At 39.1% G+C, this 19,300-nt stretch overlaps 1 pseudogene; it reads right to left on the reverse strand.

Annotated features, from left to right (window-relative positions):
* The window catches only part of LOC101565449, a 31,223-nt pseudogene that overhangs the window by 1,833 nt on the left and 10,090 nt on the right, over positions 1 to 19,300 (reverse strand).

Raw genomic sequence — 19,300 nt, forward strand, 5'->3', positions numbered from 1 at the left:
CATTTTAAGTTAAGAGAAATACTAAGATTCATTATATTATATTATTCTATATTGTAGTTTCAAATCATAAAGTTTTTTTTTTTTTTGTACTATGGATTGAACTTTTTGTGCTTGCCAGGCAGACACCTATGCCACTGAGCTACATACCTGGCCCTAAATCATTAACTATTTAAGGCAAATTCATCTATCTGTCTGTCTGTGTCTGTCTGTCTGTCTGTCTACTTGTCTAGATGTCTATCTATCTATCTATCTATCTATCTATCTATCTATCTATCTATGTGTCTATCTGTCTATCTATCTATCTATCATCTATCTATCTATCTATCATCTACCTATTTTGGTTTTTTTTTAAGTTACCATACAGTGCACTTATTTTATCTTTAGAGTTCAGAAACCACTCAGTATGTGTCTAAAAATCTGCATATTTTCTTTTCTTTTCTCTCTCTTTTTTTCTTTCTTTTTTTGTGGAACCGGGGATTGAACTCAGGCTCTTGCGCTTGCCAGGGAAGCGCTTATTCCACTGAGCCATCTCCCCGGCCATGCATATTTTCTTGAGGTCTTCGCACTTGTGTCACTGGTCCATACTCCTTTTCATTCTTTGCCAAGGACAATGGCAGGTATGCATGTGCAATCGATGTGCATGTTCACGAGCTGCCAAGAAGTCACTATGCACGAAGTCTTAAGACCACGGTAGATCTTTACAAACACAAGCTGACTCAGGTTGTCTTATATGTGTGCAGTACAGATAATCCAGTAGGCAGAATGTTCAAAAATATTTCTGGAAGGTGAGGTTGGAGGCTCCCTGGAAAGGCAGATGCCTTCGATATGCTTTGAAATTTTGACTGCAGAAGGAATTCCAGGAAAACCATGAACATTTTAAATTCACTAACTTTGCTGAAAGGTCCTATTCCATAACCAACCACTGATGGCACAACCCTGAATCTATAACCCGTTTCTGAAACTAGACCTTGTTAAGTAAATTGTAGTCAGGAACATCTGCATTTTCTACCTTTGTGGTGCTCTTTTCTACCTTTGTGGTTGCCCTTTTGGCAGCAAGTAAAACTGGCTCACCATTGCAGTAATTTTTTAAAAAATCCCCACATCACACCACAGTCATGCTCCTGCTTTCATTTGGACACTGGATTTGAAGTTCTCTCTTTAGCAATGATATGACTGTGGTATGGATCTCCACATGGCTGATCTCAGTGGCAGGTAGAGCACAATATTCCTCCTTTTTAGCTTTGGTACTGAGTGTTGTTAGTGAGGTCTTATCTTTAACAGTAACCCCATTTGTACTTGACGACTGGATTTTAATGATCTGGGCTATCAAAGTTTGTGCGTTGAAAACAGTAACAGATACAGAGGCTCTGGGATGACTATTTTTAAGTCCAGGAAACTACTTAGCATACTTACATTTGCTGAAGTGTGAGGACCTTCATTTTTCCTTAGTATCTCCTCTGTACAACTATTAGGATTAGAAGCATTAGTTGCCAAAGGTGAATGTAAAGTGGAATTTAGATTTGTTGCTTTGGAATCTGGTTTCTCACTGAAATTCCTTTCATTCCTGTATGTTCAGTTTTTGTACTATTTATTGTGTCACTGATACCATGAGGAAGGGTGCTGTTGCCACCATATCTGTGAGGCTCTGCCATCCCTCCTGGAGTTTTTGGCGCCACGGAGGAAGCTGCCGAGGCAGCCTGGTACTGCAAATCCATGTTCAGCTGCAGAAGGTAACCCTTCACCGTGGGCACCTCATCCCACTTCACATGGAAAAAGTTGCTGTTGGTCTTGATTACCAGAAGTTTCTCAGTGTCAAGATAGAGATCCTGCAGCAAACTTCAATATTTAGTGATTGTTGTGTAGCCATTTCTTCCCCTCCAAAAATACTGCCAAGTGCCAATTGGAGTTGCAACAACTCACTGTCTGGCTCTTGGTATCAGCCTTGTTTTTTTTTTTTTTTTTTTTTTTTTTAAATCTGCCTGAGGATCTAATATTAGGGTGATCCATTCTACTGTATCTGGACTTAGGTTAGGAAATGTACTGGTACACCTCCAGTCACAGTCATGAGGTGAAGTCTCAGTATTTTTACCCATCCTCCAAAAATGTACATCTTATTCCCTATAATACTGGTAGAGTGTTCTTCCTGGAAGTGGCACTGTCACGTTTGTTTCTGGTTTTGACCATGACACAGTTTTGAAGCCAGTGTGCCAAAGGTCATCCTGAATGATCAGCACATATTCTGCCAAAAACAAACAGCTGAGGGATTCTGTAGCCCTTTCTGCAGCATATAACAGCTGCATGGAATTCTCTGAGAGAAGGCACAAGCCCCTCGTGAGTGGAATGCTCCAGGCCACAGCACCAGAGCCACACTGCAGCTCCAGCTCATAGAAATCACTTAAATATCTTGGAACGTTATTGTTTGGATCTTCACTTTCATTTAACAGACTACCAAACAAATAGCATTTGTTGCCATACAAAGAGAAACTATATTCAGGGCGAGGGCAGGAGGTAAACTAGAAAGTGGTGGTGTGGGAACACGGGCTTTTACATTTTCCGAATACCAACAACTGGCTGAAAGCTCATATAATTCATTGCTGTATCATCCACGTTCAACCATTTTCCCCAACACTTATATTCTGGTACCATAGCAGAGAAATCCATGGGCAGCACAGACTGGTGGGGTGTCTTTCTAACAACTGTAGGAACCACTGATTAGTAACAGGGTTGTAGACATACAACTCGTCTGTGAGGTCCTCATTGCTGTCCCTGAAGATGATACTTAGCTCCTGGTAGAGAAGGAGACTCAACTTCAATGGAAGAAGTCACTTTCCCAATATTCCCCTGCTCCTCTGTCCACAATGCCCTGCATGCTCCGCTAGAGTAGTAGATATTAACCATGACATTTGATTATTTTCCATCTTTCTGAGCTGCAATTCAGGTATAAATCAATAATGTTAAACTTTGTGGTGAGATCCATGTGTAGCTTAAAAAATACATGCAGAATTACAAAATATGTTCTCATCTGAGGATTAAAGTGGAAATCAGTTGTTTCGATAACATGGGTGATAAAAAAGTAAAATTCACTACAATTCCAGTTGGTGTGGTTACAGATGAGCTACAGTGATTTTCCACAGGGTCATTCTCTCCCAGGTGGGACAGTATCACAACCTCTGAAGATGGGGACAAGAGTGATTAGTGAGCTCTGCTCTAGGGGAAGTTCAAGGAATTTTTCCTTCCTTTTCCCCATTTTTCTTCCAAAGGTAGAGAACCTCTGGCCTGCTCATGGTAAAATGGAGTCATCATAGGGACAACAAGACTTTAATAGCTACATAAGGAGACTTTATTATAATAAAGTCAAAGTTTTCTCTTTTAAGCGGTTATTCTTTTAAAAAGATAAATGTTTTCAAAGAGAATAAAAAAAGTAAAAAACAGAAACAATGAATTTCAATAAACAAGATGATAGGAATTCAACAATGGTTGTTATACTACATTAAATGTCTTCAAAATACTTCTTCAGATTGCCAAATATAAGCAAGCAAAATCAGTCAAAAAATTTAAAAAAAGAAAAAAATTGAGGATTTATGATTCCTTTCATTAAACAAGTAGAAATTAGCAGTACAATTATCCAAGTTATCCTTGTATGTACATACACGTTCCCTTTCCCTCTTTCTTTCTTTTCTCCTTTCTTTCATTCCAGTTGTTCCTTCCCCTTGAACAGTTTCTTTCACTTTCACAGTATCTATTGTACTTTTTAGATTTTACTCTTTCAAGTTTTTACATGAAGGAGACACATGTTTATACATGTATTTCACTTTTTTTTTTTTTTTGGCAGAACCGGGGATTGAACTCAGGGCCCTGTGCTTGCCAGGCAAGCACTATTCCATTGAGCCATCTCCCCAGCCCTGTATTTCACTTATGAGTATGGTCTCTAGGTGCATCCACTGTCTGATAAAAGCCTCATGTTTATCTGTTGTATAGCTGAGTAATACTCCACTGTATAAAAATACCGCTTCTTTTTACCTATTTCTCAGTTGGGCATTTGGGTTGTTTCCAAGATTTATCTATGACAAATTGTGCTGCTGTAAACATGGGTGCACATACATATCCCTACAGGGGGATAGCTGGGTTCAATAAGACCTCTAATATTTTTTTTGAGGAATTTCTACACTGATTTCCATATTGGTTGTTGTATTCTACACTCCACCAACAGTAGAGAAGGATTCTTTTTTCCACATATTCCCCCCAGCATTTGTTATTGGTTGACTTCTTGATTGTTATTGGTTGCCATTCTTTTGGGAATGAGATGGAATATCAGTATTGTTTTAATTTGCATTTCTCAAATGACCAATAATGTTGAACATTTTCTCATATATTTATTTTCCATTTGCATTTCTTCATCTGAGAAATGTATAATCATCTCAGATGCCCAGTTTTGGATTGGATCTTTGAATGTTAAGTACCTGATTTTTAAAATTCTATCTTTTATGTATGTTCTAGATAGAAGTTCTTTGTCTGAGGGATGGTTGACTGCAATTTTTTTTCCCAATTCATGGGTTTTTCTTTTTACATTGTTAGTGATTTGTTTTCACATGCGAAAATCTTTTTAATAAGATGAGATAACAGTTGTTCATTCTTTAAACTTCCTGTGCATTTTGTTTTTTGTTAATGAGCTGTCTACCTCTTTCAGATTCCTACCTACTTTCTCCTCCAGTAGATTTAGTGTTTTTGTTTTAATATTGAAATCCTTGATACATTTTGACTTCAGTACATGGTGATAGATGTCAGTCTAATTTTAGTCATTGGCATGTAGAAACACAGATTCTCCAGCACCGTTTGTTAAAGAGGTTATCTTCCAGTGAACATGTTTGGCTCCCTTGTCAAAGATAAGGTGGGTGAGTTCATTTGTAGTGTTGTCTGCTTCATCCAATCTGTTCCATTGATACCCAGGTCTGTTTTTTTTGACAGTACCATGATAATTTCATCACAGTAGCTTTGCAGTATAATTTCTTTCTCTCTTCTCTCTCTCTCTCTCTCTCTCTCTCTCTCTCTCTCTCTCTCTCTCTCTCTTCCTTTCTTTTTTGGTAGCAGGGATCAAACTGAGCACCATGCACTTTCCAGGTAGGTGCTTATGCCACTGCTCTACCTCCCCAGTCCCTGTAGTGTAATTTGAAGTCAGGAATTGTGATGCCTCCTGCCTTTCCTTTGTTGCCCAGGATTGTTTATGCTATTCTAGGTCTCTTCTGGTGCCACATGAATTTAAGGAATGTTTTCTCTAGATCTGTGAGGAATACTAATGCTATTTTAACTGGGATTGCATTGGATCTGTATAACAATTTTGGGAATATGGCCATTTTCATGTTAGTTCTTCCTATTCAGGAGCAAGGAATATCTTTCCATTTTCTTAAATCCTCTTTGACATCTTTTCTCAGCATACTGTAATTTTCACTGTATAAGTATTTTATTTCCTTTATGAGATTCATTCCTAAGTATTTCATTTATTTGATAGTTTTTGGAAATTGTCGTTTCCCTAATTTCTCTGTGTGTGTGTTATTTGTGTATACAAATGCTATTGAGTTTTGAGTGCTGATTTTGTATCCTGCTATGCTACTGAATTTGGTTATTAAATTGACAAGTCTCTTGGGGTTTTTGAGGTCTTCTATGTAGAGTATCGTGTCACCTATAAGTAATGATAATTTTATTTCTTCCATTCTAATCATTATTCCTTTTATTTTTCTCTTTTGTCTAATTCCTCTGGCTAATGTTTCCAGAACTATATTGAAAAGAAATATAGGTTGCCAGTAGGCATCCTTGTCTTGTTCCTGATTTTAACATGAGAACTTTCAGTTTTTGTGCATTTAGTATGATGTTGGCTGTTGGTTTGTCACAGATGGCTTTTGTACAGTTGAGGTAAAGATGATCTATTTTAATTTTCTGTAGGTTTTTTTTTTTTAAATCATGGATGAGTGTTGGACTGTGTCAAAAGCTTTTTCTGCATCTATTGAGATCGTCTTATGGTTCTTGTCTTTGGCTTTGTTGTATGGTGTGTTACATTTATTGTTTTGCATATATTAAACCATCCTTTCATTTCTGGGATGAATCCCATTTAGTTGTGATGTATAATCTTTTTGATGATATGCTGCATTCTGTTTGCTGGTATTTTATTGAGGATTTTGTATCTATGTCCATTAGGAAGATTGGCCTGGATATTTCTTTTTTGGGTGGGTCCTTCTCTGGTTTTGGTATCAGAGTAATACTTGCCTCCTTGAGTTTGGGAGTATTGCTTCCCTATCAATTTCATTGAAGAGTTTGAAAAGTGTTGGGATTAAATCTTCTCTAAATTTCTTGTAAAATTCAGCTGTGAATCCATCAGGACCTGAGCTTTTCTTTGTTGGTAGGTTTTTAAAATTACATTTTAAATTCCTTTGGTTGATAATGGATTATTAAGATTTTTTATATCTTCTTGATTTAGCTTTGGTAGTTCATAAGTATCTAGGAATCTGTCCATTTCTTCTGTATTTTCTATTTTGTGAGGGTAAAGACTCTGGAAATAAGTGTTGATAATCTTCTGAATTTCTATAGCATCCATAGTGATTTCACCCTTTTTGTTTCTCACTGCATGAATTTAAATGTTTTCTTTCTTTTTTAAAATGAGGTTGGTTAAGGTTTTACCAATTTTATTTATTATTTCAAAGAACCAACTCTTCAATTCGGTAATTGTTTTTATTGTTTTCTTAGTCTCCATTACATTTATTTTTGCTCTGATCTTTACAATTTCCTGCTTTCTTTGGGCTTTGGGCTTGACTTGCTGTACTTTTTCTAAGAGCATGAGTTGCAGTGTAAGATTGTTTATTTGGGCTCATTCTGTTTTCCTGATGTGAGCATTTACAGGTATAAATTTCCCTCTTAAGGCAGTTTTCTTAGCATCTCTCAGGTTTTGGTAAGTTGTATTTTCACTTTTGTTTCTTCTTTAATATCATCTATGAGTTATTGACTGTTTAGGAGCATATTATTTAATTTTGATGTGCTTATGGAGTTTTTGCTATTTCTTTTGTTAATAATTTCCAGTTTCATTGCACTATGTTGAGACAATATGCATGGGATAATTTCAAGTCCTTTGCATTTACTCAAACATGCTATATATGTTAGTATATGTACCAGGTTTGAATTGAATAGAGACTGAGACCAGAAAGGATTAGCATTTAGTGAGCCTTTGTTAGCTGATTTGGTGGCTGGCTAGTGAACTCTACACAGGGAAAAGCCAAACAGCCATGAAACAGAGTTAAGCACAGGCTTTTATAGTAAGAAAATTATATCCTCATTGATACAGTTGCAAGTTGTTTATGAGTAGGAGGTATTTACAGTTTTTAGCATTAAGCAGAACTTGCCCCAGATGGGGCCTGTTAAGGAAGCTGTTTTTACAAGATACATTTAGGGTAGAAACACATATTTTCAGAGTAGATAATAGGAAACCATTTTAGTGAGGACACAAGTTTCCTCCTATTAATTTCCCACGGTTATAGTACAAAATTCAGTTAACCCATTACGTTCCTTACTGGTTTTATCTGGGAATCAAATCATTTTTTCCTCAGTTACTTCTAAGTGCTGGTATTGAGCTTTAAGTACCATTAACTTCACAGTCTTGATTTTTTGTTGATAATACTTAGTTAAACAGTTTATGATGCAGGGCCTGATGGTCAGCACCAAGAGAAACAGGAAAACAGGTCCAATTAAGGCAGATATCAGGTCATTTATCCAAGGAGACATCGAGAACTGTCCCCAGTTTTCCTTTTGATGAATCTCTAGAGCCATTTTTTTCTTTGGCTCGGTTACACCCCAATTATGTTACATGTTGTTCTACTATTTTGCCAAAGAAGAGGTTTCATAGCTAGAGATATAAGGGTTATAGTTGGAGAAATTCAAAGATCCTGACAGATTATTACAGTTTATGAATTTAACACAGATTTCATTATTCACAATTGTGCCCTTAAAAGGGCAAAGGGAAGGAGACTTATCCAGTTTTTGCCAGTTTCTAACCCTAACTTAGTAATAGTTTCCTTAATTTCCCTGTTAATTCTCTCTACCTGTCCTGAGCTCTGTGGCCAATAGGTGCAGTGGACTTTCCTGTCTATGTTCACAGCTTGTGACATTTTTTGAGTAATCTGGGATATAAAAGCTAGATCATTGTTGGACCCCAGGGTAATGGGCAGGCTGAATTGGGAACTATCTCTGTAAGGACAACAACTTCCCAGTGTTCCCCAGGAGATGCATCTTGCATTCTGTCTTGTTACTGAGGCGGTCTTACCCAGATTGACCTGGGCACACTGGAGACATCTTCACTGACCATTTGTCAGCTGATCAGATGAAATAAGTTCCCCCTAAATAGGTGTCTTGGTGGGTCTGCTGGACCAGTTCCTGGCCTAGTGCTTCCGTGAGGAGAACTCTTGAATTGGGCAGAGTCAGCTAGCCTTCTGGAGTTGGTATGGTGTTTAAGCTCTTGGCTAGCATGAGATCAGAGTCTGAGCAGGATGGTTTTTCTAGAACTCAGGGCAGGAGGACAGGCAATATGTCCACTGGCCCCACTGGTTTTTGTGCCACCTCTCAAGCTCTGCTTCTTTGAGTCTCTGAATGTGGACCTCCATGCCCATATGAGCCTGAAGGTTCAAGGGATATTGATGAATATGAACAGGAGATGCTCCTGGGAGAATTGAAACCACAATTAGGAGCTGGTGAGGGTCAAGCCCTGGGTTTTTTTCTCTGCCCATACTCCTTGGATTTTTAAAGTCCATATGAGTAGGAGTTCCCCCAAGCTGCCTAGGGAATTATCCTCTTCTACAAGAGGCAGATATTCCTCAGTGATGGGGCAGGTGAACAGAATAGAAGAGGGCTGGGAGTTGAGCTCAGGTTTTGCAGTAAGTCACTTGAGAGGAATGCTCCCTAAAGGAAATTTTGGCCTGCAACTTGTGGAGCAGGTCTTGGTCAATCAAGGGGTATGGATATTCAGGCATGACAAGAAGAGTGAATCATTTGTTTTGTTACCAGATTCCTGATTCTGGCCTGAGCCCAGGGATATAACTGTCTTTCCTGTGGTGCCCTGAATGTGGGTCTTTGTCACTAAGAGGAGTCCCACAGCTTGTTTTAAGACCAAATAAGTAGCCCCTGTGTCGATCAAGAAATCAACTGTTTGGCCCCCACTTTTAGGGTTACCCTGAATGCCTGGGGGCCAGAAGAAGAGCCCGTCCCTGTCAGTCTTCCTCTTGGGGAAGTGCTTGGACCTGGCTATCCTTTTTCTTTCATTCTGAGCATTTGTTCTTCCAATCTCTTTCTTCCTTACAATAAGCACATTGATTTTTTTTTAGGGGAACCCACCTTTGTTTCCCCTGTGAAGTTGAGCCCTTTGTTGTAGGTTTATCTTTTTCTTTTTCCCCCATGGCTATAAGAATTTTTGCCATCCATTTATTCAGCTCCATTTGATCCTCCCTGTGTTAAATACATTTTGTGCTGTTTCTACCAATTCTTCTAGGGCTTTTTCCTTTAAATCCCTCAATTTTCTGGAGTTTCTTTCTAATGTGTGGGGCAAACTGAGACATGAAGGCAATATTTATAGCCCATCTATTTTCAGATGCCTCTGAGTCAGTGGGCATATCAATCCTATAAGCCTCTTGGAGGTAGTCTAGGAAGGTGGCGGGAGACTCCTCTGGTCTCTGACTTACATGAGTTACCTTGGACAAATTGGTAGGCTTCCTGGCTTCTGCCCTTATGGCTTCAAGTAAAAGCTGGAGATTCTGATTGAGAGCCTCCTTACCTGAATTGGAGCTGGGGTCCCAAACAGGTTGAGTCAGAGGGAAAACATATTCTTGTTGAGTCAGGTCTGAGGTGGCCTGTCTGTCCAGTCCCAAGATCAGTTTTCAGCCCAAACCTTGAATTCGTTCTCTCTTCTTATGTAAAGAGAGTCTGTAACAACTGTTGACAATCATTCCAAGTTATTTGATGACTAAAGAAAACACTCAATCAAGGAAATAAGGCTTTGAGGATTTTGAGAGAAGAAGGGGTTCTGATTTTTCCAATTATACAGATCACTGGTGGAGGAGGGAACATACAGTAGGGTGGAGTGTCTCCACTCTGTGATTGACCTAACGTAGATCATGGACAGGCATGTAGTCAGAGGTCCCAGGCTTTGGTATTGGAAGTAGGGGCATGTTTCAAGATGATTTACAAGAAACCAGGACCCCTGCCTCTTATCCTTTGGAGGTGCCAGTGTGGCCATGAGGGATTGGCTGGTCTTCTGTGGATGGTGTCCAGAATGGCAAGCCTTGAACCATTCCAGAGGGTCATGGACAAGATCAATCCAAGCCTGAATGTAAGGGACCTGGTCAGGGTGTTTCAGGTTTCTGAAGATGACTCTCTGGACCTGGTAAGCAAGAGTAACATTAAAAAAGCCTTCTGGAGGCCAAGCAGCCTCAGAGAAGGGCAGTCATTCCAATTCAAAGAAGGTTCAGAGTTTTCCATGGGACATGGAGTCCTTGTATCCTGAGGCTCCTTGTCTGAAATCCTGAAAATGATATAGAACACATTGTAGGGGTGACAAAGATGCAGAAGCAGAAGCAGAAGCAGACTGACTCATAGTGACAAGGACAAGGACAAACACAAACACAGAACATTAAACAAATGGAAACTGAGATATCAAAGACTACCAGCCACCATCATGGTCTGGAGTGCAGTCTTGGGGATAATGTTGTATCGAACTCCTCCAAAGACTCATGACAGGCACCCCAAACAGAACCCGAACAGTTTTATCAGTAAGAATGCTGATGGCTCGCTCTGAATAGATTTTACTAGATTCCTGAGGCCAGTAAAATCTCCTCAAGGCCAAGGAATGTCTCTATTAGTCCCCTGAAGAGTACTCAGAAAAGTCTTGGCTCTTTTGTCCCAGTACAAATGGGATCCTGGATGAGCCCCCAAATGTATCAGGTTTGAATTGAAGAGAAACTGAGACCAGCATGGATTAGAATTTAGTGAACCTCTCTTAGCCAGTCCAGTGACTGACCAGCAAACTCCACACAGGGAAAAGCCAAACAGCCATGAAACAGAGTTAAGCACAGTCTTTTATAGTAAGAAAACTACATCCTTGCTGACACAGCTACAAGCTGTTTATGCCTAGGAGTTTTTCACAGTTTTTAGCAAGAAGCAGAACTTACCTCAGATGGGGCCTGTTGAGCAAGCTGTTTTTACAAGATATGGTTAGTGTGGAAACACATAATTTCAGAGTAGATAATAGGAAGCCATTTTAGTGAGGACACAAGGTTCCTCCTAGCAATTCTCCACAGTTATAGCACAAAATTCAGTTACCCCATTACAGTACATAGTCTATTTTGGAGAATGTCCCATGTGAAACTGAGAAGAATGTGTTTTGATGTTGTTGGGTAGAGGACTCTATAAAGGTCCACTAAGCCCATTTCTTAACAAGTTTGACTTAGTTCTGCTATGTCTTTGTTGATTCTTTGCCCAGTTGATATATCTCTTTGTATCAATGGGATGTTAAAGTCCCCCATTACAATTGTATTATTTCTCATCAGAGTTTTCATGTTTGTTAAAATTTGTCTTGTGTAGTTGTGTGCTCCTGCATTGGGTGCATATATATTTATGATTGTCATCTCTTCCTCTTGCAATTTTCCCCTAACAAGTATGTAGTGGCCTTATTTATCTCTTTTAATCACTCTGGTCTGAAGTTGACATTGTTAGCACCAAGTATAGCTATCTCTGCTTTTTCAGGATTTCTATTCCATGGAGCATTGTTTCCCATTATTTGCATTTCAGTCTATGAATTTCCTTTTGAGTTAGTTGTGTTTCTTCTGGGGTTCAATCCCCGGTGTTCTGTGCCAGCCCCAGCCCAGGGGTGCCCTGAGATGGTGAATGAGACTGTGTGTGGTGGTGCATGCTTGTAATCCCAGCACTTGGGAAGCTCAAAACAAGAGGATCACTATGAGTCCAATCTATGTAGTGAGACCCTGTAGATACTGTGCCAAACACATAAAAAATTTAAAAAAATGTGTTTCTTGTGTATAGCACACTGTTGGATTTTGTTTTTTAATTCACTCTCTCAGACTGCTTCTTTTGATTGGTGAATTGAGGACATTTACAGCAATGGTTATGATTGATATGTATTGGCTTATTTTTTGTCATGTTATAGGTTCCCTACTTTTCCCCTCAGTTTAGTTATTGCTCTGCTTGTTGGTTCCTTTCTGTTGTTGTTCTTGAAGTTTTGGCCATTTCTGTCTCTTTCTAGAATATGTCAGTACTCTTTGTAGGGTGGTTTGGTTGTCATGAATTTCTTTAATTGTTCTTTGTCCTGGAGGTATCTTATCTCTCCACTAGATTTGATAAATAGTTTTCTAAGGGACATCAATCTGGGTTGAAGTTGTTTTCTTTCTTGACCTCAAATACTTACCTCTAACTTCTTTTGACTTGATTGAGTTGAGAAATCTGCTGTGATTCTGATGGGCTTTCCATTACAGTTGATCTGTTTCTTTTCTCTAATAGCTTTTTAATATTTTGTTCTTTGGCTGAATTTCTGTGACCTTGGTTATTATGTTACAAGGTGTAGGTTTGTTTTGTTTATGGTTAATTGGAGTTCCATCTGTCTCACTTATGTATGTGACATCCTTTCCCCATGTTTGGGACATTTTCTGCTATAATTTCTGCAAATAGTCCTTTTATGTGGTTTGCATTAATACTTGCTATTTCATTAACACCTTTCAGTCTACATTGTTTTTCCTTGCATAATCTTGCAGGGGTTGAATTGTTATTTCTTGGTTCCTTGTTATTTTTATGAGACTTCCTTTTGAAATTGCTAGCTGAAATGCTGTCTTCAGATTCTGAATGTCTATTTCACTTTCACTGAAGCAGTTTTGCTAGCTTTCAATAGAATTTTTAATTTCATTGAAATTAAAAGATTTTGAACAAGAAATAACAACTCAATAGCTGCAAGGTGCCAATGAAACAGCAGGTATGTGTTTGAGTCTTTCATGCATTCTAATTCCTTTTTTATTCTTCCTGTAACATGTCCATCATTTTTTATGCCTTCTTTTTTAAAATCCCCATCTTCTTTACATTGCTGAGCAATTCTTTCATTATTGTTGGCATCTGTTTTGTTCATTTGTTTTTACTCGAGTGATTGTTTCTGATCTAGAGTGATTGTTTCTGAGTAACTGAATTAAAGAAAAAACTCCATCAGGCTATGGAAGAAGCTATGGAAGAAGCCTGATGGGGTTTTCTCTTTAATTCAGTTACTCTCATTTCAGAAATTTCAGATGTGTGACTTCCAAGTTCTACATCTATGTCTCCTGGACCTGTTCTGTGTGGGCTGGAGGTCTGAGATCACCTTTTGATCCTTCCTTTTGACATTTTCAAAGCTCCTGACATTCAGGGCTCAGTACTATGGTGGGGATACAGGGCATAGCTCAGCAAAGCTCCCAAGGCTCCCTGGGGCTAAGTGTCACTACTGTGATGGTACTGGGGTGAGTCTGGGCCTTAGTTTCTTCATTTATAGAACAAACATAAACATCTTCAGAACTGTTGAGAGGATACAGTGAGAAAATGATTGTCGCACCTTTCAGCATGTCTGGGACTGCCTGTGATACGAGGCACCCAAGAAACTGTTGCTCCTGACACTACAAGGCATATGAATTCTCAGTTCAAGTTTTCCTTGGATTAAAAAAACACTCAGAACTTTTAGAAACTAATTGAAAGAAAAATATTTTAGAAGTGAATTTATAGGTAATATATTCTGTAGAAAATACATATATTGAAGAAAGTTCAAAAGATGTTATATGAAGAAGCTTTTCTTTTAAAGTAACTCTTCCAAGACACATTCCATAGTCAATGGAGATAATATTAGAAAAAACACCCTTAGGGAGAAATTAGGGAATTTAAATAGTATAACTGGCTTAGTATAAATAATCTTTTAGCCTTAAGAATGAGCATAAAAGATCCCATGAGAGCCTTTTGTTAGATTTACAGAAGTAGACAGTGGGAGGGATTATATTTTAAGGCAGTAATATAAGCAGAACCTATACTGAAAAGCATACCTCTTATAACTGATATTTTAAGATCCTAGAAATTGTTTATTATTATTATTATTATTATTATTTAATATATATTTGGTACAGGGTTTCACTATGCAGCTTGGACTCATAGTGATCCTCCTGTTTTCAACCTCCTCAGCTCTAGGATTGCAGGAAGGGCTGGCCAAATGGATCAGCAGATTAAAGCACCTACAAGCACGTGAAGGGGCCATGGGTTTGATCCCTGGGCCTGCCATGCCTGCCCCACCCCTGGGGCTGGTGCTGAGCTGGCAGTCGAGACTGGGTGTGGAGGCACACTTCAGTAATCCCAGCTCTTGGGAGGCTGTAAACAGGTGGATCACTACACGTCCCATCTAGTAGTGAGACCCTGAACACTCTGTAGACCATTCCCTAAAAATACAAAAAAAAGTCTAGAATTACAGATATATGCCACCATATCTGGACTTGGTTGTGGGCTCAGTGCACCTGGGGGTGGTGCTAGTGCTGGAGTTGTGTGTAGCACCAGGGGTGGAACACTTGTCTCTGTGCTTGCCTAAGCAGGCACTTAGTCCACTGAGCTATCTTGTGGTCTGATCTTAGGAATTATTAAAATGGAACACTGTAATAATTAGTACAATTTTGTTTGGAGCAATTTTTTTGGTTCTGTAGGAGAAACAAGTGATACCTACTAATGACCATTCTACTTGTAGTAAAAGACAGTGCACATTTGGACAGCTGCTCTGTATTTTCTAGCTTCCCTCGCGTTCTATAGTCAGGTATACGCATGTGAGCATGTTGTCTCCAAAGAGGTGTGAGCAGATGTAAGGTATGGCACATTGCCCATAAAGTCTTCCATGTGGCTCTTTCTTGCACTTTCCCATGGTGTCAATCTCATGGGATGGGGACATGAACAGTGACAATGGAAGACATGTTGAAGAACACATGCATCTGGAGGCCTGGGCCCTTTAATGCCAGGTGCGGAAGGTCCACTACCTTTTTGGTCCCTGCGAAACTGTCAGTTTTGGATTTCAATGTGAAAAAGCACAAACACAACCAAAAATAAACAAAAACAAAGGAAACAAAACAACCTCTTTTCAGTTTGAATGATTGTGTTCTGTACTTTGATTTATGTTAGGTTTTTGGTTAAGGTAGTGTTTTAAGTTGTGTTCCATCCTTTGACTTTCAGCCTATGAATGTCTTTATGAGTTCAATGTATTTCTTGTATACAGCATATTATTGGATTTTGTTTCCTAATCCACTGTGCCAGTCTATTTTTCTTAATTGGTTAATTGAGTCCATTTACATTGATGGTTAGAATTGAGATTATTGACTTACGATTGACATGTTATTTACCTGTTCTCATTCACTCCTTTTTCTCCTGTGTATAATTGCTTGCCCTATTTAGTTGGTTGCTTCTGATCTCATTCATGGAGCTCTGATCATTTTGGTCCCTCTCTAGAACATCTTTCAGTAGCCTGTGTAGGGTTGGCTTTGTCATCATGAAATTCTTTAGCTGTTCTTTGTCATGAAAGCATTTCGCTTCTCCATCAAACTTGAAAGAGAGTTTTGCAGGGTATAGTAGTCTGGGCTGGAATTTGTTTTCATAGAGGACTTGAAGTACTCTGCTCCATGCTCTTCTTGGCTGCATGGTTTGTGAAGAGAAGTCGGCCGTCATTCTGATGGGTTTTCCTTTGAATGTGATCTGCTTCTTTTCTCTAGCGGCTTTCAGTAGATTATTCTTGTGTTGATTTTCTGGGATCTTGACTATTATATGTCTCGGTGTGTTTTTCATTGGGTTAAGGTTAATTGGCGTTCTGTATGCTTCAGTTACCTGAATGGCAGATTGTTTCCTCATATTTAGGGGGTTTTCTGCTATTACTTCTGCCCATATTTTTTTGATGTCATTTTTATTGACTCCTTTCTCATTGATGCCTGTTAGCGTCACATTGTTCATCTTTGCATCAACTTGCAGGTGATGGATTATTCTTTCCTGCATCCTAGATGTTTTTAAGAGATCCTTTCATACCTTTTCACTAGTTGCACCAGTGTCTTCAAGATCTGAAACTCTGTCTTCACTTTCACTTAAACGGTTTTGCAAGTTTGTGATTGAGATTTTAATTTCCTCTATATCTCTTTGACTCTGCTTCATGTGATCTATTTCTTTTCTGTATTGCTCATTCAAGGAATCCGTCATTTTTCTAATCTCCTCTATTTTTTCATCAATGTATTCTTTGGAAGCAGTTATAAATTCTTTTACTGCAGTGTTTTTTTCAGATTGGGTTTCCTCCCTATGTTTTTGTAGTTAATGCTTTACTTCAGATTCTATGAGTTCTGAGAATTCTTTTTTTATTTCCAAAAAGAATTGTGCTCTGAGTTCCTCTATAACTTTCTACTGTTGCTTATTTACTATCAATTCTATTAATTCGTACATTTGAACTCAGCTAGTAGAAAAGAATTCCACTCTGAGATCCTCTTTGATGTTCTGCTGTTGCTTATTTACTATCAACACTATTAATTCATGCATTTGAGCCAAGCTAGTGTCCTCTGCACTTTTTGTGGGTGGGCATTGGGTTTCCTCCATATGTTTCTGCATTTGATTCTTTACTGCAGATGTTATTAATTCAGGGATTTCTTTTTTTATTTTCAATCTGAGGTCCTCTATACCTTTCTGCAGCAGTTTCCTTATTTCAGAAGCCATTGATTCATTGCTTTCAGCTGTGTGATTCCCAATGTGTTCTGTGTTAGTGTTTGGGGTTCTCTGCACTTGTTATGGGTGGGTTTGGGGTCAGATATTGCATTTCATTCCTTCTCATCATTTTGTGTAGCATTGTCTTCTGACCTTTGTTGTAGATCTTTGTTGCAGTTATAACCTTCGCACGTACTGAAGTTCAGGTGTAGATCTACAAAGTTTGGATTTATCCAGCTGTGCCTGTCTTGGGTCTGGCTGCTGTGCTCAGCTCTTTCCTGTTGCTGCCGTTGGCGGTGAACCTGTTGTGCCCCTCTGGCAAGATGTTCTGCTCCTGGACTAGCTGGGTGGTTCTGACCCTACACTCTCTGCAGGGATTGTAGCTGCAAGGTTTCACCCAGGCTTGTATGCCAGGCCTGAGCTGAGTCTAGAGGGCACAAGATGGAGTAGTGGGGAGAGGCAGCTCTCCCACACACTCACTGGGCCTGGCTTAGGACTGGATCTGGGGGTTCCCGGAATGTGGCAAAAATTCCTCTCAGTGGATGGGGTGGGGGGCTCATCCCAAGGGGATGGAAGAGGGTCTCACCCACACTGCGCCTGGGCTGGGACCTGTAGATCCTGCCGGCCCATGGTTGCCGGAAGCTCTCCCACACACTCCCTAGGCCTGGGCTGGACTGGGTCTGGGGGTTCCTGGAACGCGGCAGATATTCCTACTCAGAGGGTGGAGTGGGGGAGGTGCTGCAGAGTGGTGGGGGACATCCCAAGGGGGTGGAAGAGGGTCTCACCCACGCTGCGCCTGGGCTGCGACCAGTAGGTCCCGCCGGCGCAGGGTAGCCGGAAGCTCTCCCACACACTCACTGGGCCTGGGCTAGGACTGGATCTGGTGGTTCTCGGAACACGGAGAAATTGCTACTCAGCGGGCAGGGTCTAAGGTAGTGTTTTAAGTTATAAACACGTGACAAAAAAAGAGGACATATATTTAAAATATTACCAAGTATACCATGAAACAAAACAAGTAGAAATGAGAACAAAAAGCATTTGAATGTGAAAAAAGAAACACCTAAGACTCTTAAGAATAAAAATATAATTACTGAAATGAAACTCCCACAGAAAGGATAAAGCATAGATTTGTTTTCCTTGGTAAGAAACATGATGACAGAGAAATGCAAGAATTCATGACTTGACCACACATCTGATACACACAGGATGCAGAATCTATAGTGAAGACAGAATTCCCTAAAAATATGTGACTGGAGCAATTAATTAATGACTGTAAAATCACTTTACATATTAAGAATATGAAAAATTTCTATATAACGGCAGTACAGTGAGAAAGAGGTACAGTGAGTATTTCTATACAGTTCTTGTTTCAATGACAGATATACTAAATAGGTCTAATTCTTCAATGACATTTTAAAGAGAAACATTAATTGAATAACTTAGCTGCTGAAATTCCGTGCTTCTGTATAGTTTATGTATTTTTCTTCATTTTAGCCACATGTATTGGTTGAAATAGCAGTTCTCAATGTAGCAAGAAAGTGGTGCTCTTTAAACATCTTGCACACATGTATACTTAAATACATATAGGATTGCTCCTTAGCAGCGTGGGAGAAATTGCAAGCCCCTAGGAAATATCAGAGGCTGCAGATAGTGCTAACTCCTATATACTATGTATTATACCTTTTCTTATTATTTATACATTCTTATGACAAAGCTTTATTTATAAATTCAGCAAAGTAAGAGATAACAATAATCCCCCATACTGTGCTGTGCCAACCCTGTCCCTGGGAGTGCAGAGCTGGCAACCTAGTCCGGGTGTGGTTGTGCACACTTGTAATTCCAGCACTGGGGGGGCTGAAAACAGGGGGACCACTTTAAGTCTGAGCTGTGTAGTGAGACCCTGTACCAAACACATAAAAAAGAGACAACAATAATAAAATAGAAAACTATTAATATTATATTATCATAAAATTCTCAACCTCCTTTCTCTCATGCTTTGGGGATATTATTAAGTAAAATAAGGATTTGTTCAATACAAGCACTGCAAAAGTATGACCCCTGATGTGATAGCCAAGATGACCACTAAGTGACCATTTGGAGAGTAGACGATACACTGGATCACTAGATACAGATATGACTCATATCTTGAGATGCTTGGAACAAAATTTCATTACACTATGTACATTATGGAACAACTGAAAAAATATAAATTGTATATTTCCAGAACTTTCCATGTAATATATTTTGGGCCATAGTTGAACCAGGTTAACCGAAAACATGGCAAGTGAAATGTTGTGTAAAGGGAAGCCATAGTGTTTGATTACATTACATTATCAACCCAGTTCTTTTTTTTATTTTTTTTCTTTTCAAAGTTTTATTGATAAACATATAGAAATGAGACAGTTTCAAATCAAATTGAAAGTACAGTTTCAACAAATAATACACTGCATACATTCTTCTCAGTGGTTAATTGCTGTACAAGATGCAGACTTGTGATCCTACTTACAAACACCATTAGAAAAAATCATTCTATTCATTAAGAGAATGCAACTAT

This window comes from Octodon degus, unplaced genomic scaffold, assembly GCF_000260255.1.
Source record: "Octodon degus isolate 3935 unplaced genomic scaffold, OctDeg1.0 scaffold00167, whole genome shotgun sequence".
Taxonomy (NCBI): Eukaryota; Metazoa; Chordata; class Mammalia; order Rodentia; family Octodontidae; genus Octodon; species Octodon degus.